General features: G+C 46.9%; 1 long non-coding RNA gene across 2 annotated transcripts; it reads left to right on the top strand.

Moving 5' to 3' along the window:
* The first annotated feature begins 1714 nt into the window (after positions 1 to 1714).
* Positions 1715 to 2859, top strand: LOC123162206 (uncharacterized). 2 transcript variants are annotated; one of them, XR_006481099.1, is made up of 4 exons: positions 1715 to 1911; positions 2188 to 2280; positions 2601 to 2664; positions 2822 to 2859. It is a non-coding gene; the product is annotated as an uncharacterized lncRNA (long non-coding RNA). The 2 variants fall into 2 exon arrangements; XR_006481098.1 differs by having other exon boundaries at positions 2188 to 2664.
* The last annotated feature ends 1568 nt before the right edge of the window (positions 2860 to 4427 follow it).

Raw genomic sequence — 4427 nt, 5'->3', positions numbered from 1 at the left:
GAGTGGTACAAAACTTTCAGATTTATCAAAGAATTTCACCAGGAAAACATTACTCAAGGACCACTTATACACATTGTCGAAAGCACTCAATATATTCGTCGAAGAAAACACAACATACAATTTGTTATACAATCAGCAATTGTTATCACTTATTTATGTTCAAAAAAATGCCTCACATAGCCACTCCCAGACCCAGACAGCTACACCCAAACCAATTTCTACAACAGAAATCATATTGGTGACATACTTTCCGTACCGAGTAAAAAAAGAGTTTGAGAAAGAGAGGTTCAAAAGAGAGACTGAGAATCCTATGTAATAGAGTGACTACAAATATACATTGCTATTGAATACATCCTGCAAACACACTGGCTTTTGGAATCTCACATCAAAATCAACAGATTGGTAAAGGTAAACCTCACCATCTCTGCATAGGAAGTAACACGGCAAATTACATAGGAAGTACTGACAAGGCAGTATACAAAAGACTAGTTCCTTATTTCGGATATTTGTTTGCATCAGCAGTAGAGATGTGCAATGGCATAATAACTTTGTTCGTAAACATAATGTGTACCACACCACACGATCTAAGATTTAGATGATGCAGTGTTAGATTAGGATTAACTTTGACTGATGGAGTTTGGTTTGGCCATCCAAATCCAAAAGCACATAAAATGGGTGCTTTTTTGGCTTACAAGCCAAAAAGCCAAATTTAAGCCTAACCAAACACCCTCCCAAAAAAGCAAAGGACAATAACCAAGTAGTTAACATTTGATCAGGAGATTTTATATAGTAGACCAACATTTTCTTTTACCCTATTCCTACCGTAAGATAACTGTTTGTAGCTAATAGAAAAACATCACATTTACATGATAAATTCATGGAACCTAACTATCTTTTAGCTACTTTTAGTCCAAATTCATATTCCCGTGAACTGTAAAATAAATCCATGAGCTCATTTGATGAGTACATTCTATATCATGTTATATTTCATTTGTTGCATAAAAACTCTCGCATCAAGTCCGTCGAGACACTTCTCTCGTCCAGTGCAGATAGACTTAGATTAAGGACTTCTCAGAATCATCTAGGGAGTTGGGCGGGGAGAAAATTTATAGCACGACGCCTTCAACAATGTAACAATGCCCACAAGTGTTGCCGTCATCAGTTCGCACCACCGCCAAAGCCCGGCTTATGCCGACAATTTCACCTCACAAAGCCTATGAGTGTCACAGTCCACCGGCCCACCAGACGGAGCTCGGAAAAGCACGTCGGCCTAGGGGCCTACATCGACCATATCCATCATCGTGACACCCCTTACCACGAGAGTAGTCGAGGGTTTCGCTGAGAAGCCGAATGAGACCGTTGTCATATGACTATGAGATGCCCTACCTAGAGCCAGAGCTGCATCAAGACTTGTCAATGTTGTCGGGCCATGACACGCCTGCAGGAGCCAAGCGGCATGGGCAGGGGCGGAGCCCATTGGGCCGATCCGTATGCACAGGAATACGGTTCCAAAAATTTGCTAGTAGTAGCTATGAAACAAAAAGGCCCGGTGCATCAGGGTGGCCCAAGAGCAGTGCATCAGGGTCGGCCCTTTTCGGCGACGCTTCCGCACTGGCCCAACACAGCAGGGCGCGTGCGTCACGTAGCTCCACTTCGCAAGAAAAAGGAACGTCACGTATCTTAATCGATCCAGCTTCCACTAAAAAAACTAATCGATCTTACCATAAAAAAAATCGATCCACCGATCGATCAGGTTTCTGTGGACCGTACGGAGCCAGCCGCCTCGCCGTCGGCAGTCGCGTACAGAGGCGGTAGCGGCAGGGCGCCGGCCGCCGCAGGCCACGCAGCGACGACGGTGACTACGTGCCGCACGCGAGCGACACGGCACGTCGTCGGCCAGTCCGGACCTCGGTAATTTGGCGACCTTTCCAATCTTGAATCTTCGTTTTCGTACGTGCGCCCATAGATTACAGAAGGTCACGATTGTGGTAGCGCCTTTGTCTTGCTTTTCAGAATTTTGTTTACAAACTGCAACAAGTAGTCAATTATATATAAATTTATTGCAAATAGAATAAATCACTGTGTCTTGGTAAAAGCGTGGGGCATTTTCTAGGTTATAACTTCTAACTAGGGTTTCATTTGTCTATATACAAGTCTGAATGTCTCATTTGTATTTGTCAAATACAGATATTATGGTCAAGTTTTTTTCTCAAATGAAAAGCACCATCACAGGCTGTTCCGGAAGACTTAATTGGGAAGGGGAGACTCAATATGATCCGAGTAAGAGAAAATTGATAGAACATTATCATCCTAGTTTTAAAGATCTGGTAAGAAGAAAATATTTGTTGAATGGACCTTGTCAGCCAAGAGACATTGATTTTGAATCCTCGGAATTTGGGGGTAAATAGAGAAAGTTCAATCCTAAATGGTTTGATGAATTTGGGAGCTGGTTTGAATACAACAAAGAGAAGAAGAGGGGATATTGTCTTAGAATGGATCATACTAAAGATAATTTTCAAGCTTTTAGCCATTTAAATACTTTTATTTCAGCATTTTATTATGTTCTATTGAAAAGTTTAATTCTATTTTTATCTTGGTAGGTTACTAAACCTTGTTGTCAGATGATGTATTTTGGAATTTGGAGATGCAAGACATCTATTTCAAGTAATTTTCTCCCTTATTTTATCATTACAGTAAGCATTTTGATGGCCACGTGTTTTTACACGCTGCCTTCGATGCCGTCTGATAATGTGTGCTAGAATCTATGAAAAACACAATTATTCAATGCATCGTTGCTTAAAAGTTTTACTCTTTGTTATAGTGGTGCATCGGGTAACATTTGCTCCAGCTCCGCCCCCGGGCATGGGCTTAGGGTTTCTCCCGAGAGCGACGGAAACCTTCCCTTGTGTGAACATGTGTGCGCAAAGCACAATCGATAATTACTGTTCTTGGGTAGCGTAGCAGCCGATGAAGTTACATTGGAGAAGCCAAGGAGTCCACCATGTCTAGCAAATTACTACTTTACAGAATGTTCACAGTATTTTGATTTTAGAAAATCATTTTTTAAACATCTTCAGCGCACACAAAATACTCGGCCCGGACTGCCGCACGCACCCACACAGCCGCCTCTCCCCCTTCCACTTCATCGGTCCACCCCCGTCGACGACCACTTGCCCTGCAGTCCACGCCACCGGCGGCCTGCAACGAGATGGCCCCGACGCTGACGGAGCTCCCGGGCAGCCTCCTCACCGAAATCCTCCTCCGGTTGTCCGCGCCGGAGGACCTCGCGCGCGCTCGGCCGCTTGCCCCGCCTTCCGCCGCGTGGACACCGACGGCGCCTTCCTGCGCCGATTCCGCCGCCTCCACGCCCCGCAGCTCCTCGCCTTCCTCGACCTGGACGGCTTCCAGCCCGCGCTGCCGCCCCACCCCTCCGCGCCCGCCGCCCGCGCACTCACCCGCGCCGCCGACTTCTCCTTCTCCTTCCTCGAGTTAATTGCACATTGGTACCACAGTTGCTCACCTACTCACGAATCAGTACCACTACTCGTGCATGTCGCAGTTCAGTACCAACTCAGGGCCTAAGTGATGCATAACGGGCTGATAGCCGTATAAGCGCGTATTGACCGCGTATCCGACAGGTCGGGCCCAGATGTCAGGTGACACGCTGGCCGAATCGGCGCGTGCCCGGTGCGCTGACTAGGATGAGGCCGACCTAACAGGCTAGGTCGAACCGAGCCGCCAGTTCAAACCCTAACTCTCGTTCCCCTCTCCCTCTCCTCCCCGTGCTCCTCTGTGTCAATGGCGACGGCGAATCCGGGCGGCGGCGGTGTAGGCGGCAGCTCCAGCAGCGGTGGCGGTGTGGGCGGGTACGGAGATCTTCCTGGCCTCGGGCCCGATGCGCACCCAGGATTGGCCGAGGGTGACGGTGACAGTTCGTCGTACTACTCGAGCGGCGAGGAAGAAATGGAGGAGGCCCCGCTGAGCATGGAGCAGCGCTTGCGGATGGCAGAGATGTGGGTCGCCAACCCTTTCACTAGCCATCACTGGACCCATGGATGTGGTGGGGTGTTGTAAGTCCTCCTCCCTCTCCTCTGTTCTTTCTTCCAATTTGGGGGCTAGGGTTAGTGTTAATGAAAATGTCCAAATTTGCTGGCACTTGTAGTGTGGAGGAGGCTATTGGGATGTTAGGATTCACTTTGATGCCCTACATAATTTGGATAGAAAGATATGCAGTTCTGATGTCACTTTTCTCAATCTGTATGCACTGTTGCATACACAAGGATTTACATTCTCTGATGAATTGTATCACATGGAGAACACATGCATAGGAGAGCAGAGAGAGCATGGCCTAGACTTGATTGACACAAACATTAAATTGCAGAATATTAAGAAGCAACATGAGCATACTTTAGTTTTGAATCTGTTAG

This window comes from Triticum aestivum, chromosome 7B (genome assembly GCF_018294505.1).
Source record: "Triticum aestivum cultivar Chinese Spring chromosome 7B, IWGSC CS RefSeq v2.1, whole genome shotgun sequence".
Taxonomy (NCBI): Eukaryota; Viridiplantae; Streptophyta; class Magnoliopsida; order Poales; family Poaceae; genus Triticum; species Triticum aestivum.
Note: the sequence above shows the minus strand (reverse complement) of the source record. Positions and strands in the feature narration are given on the sequence as shown.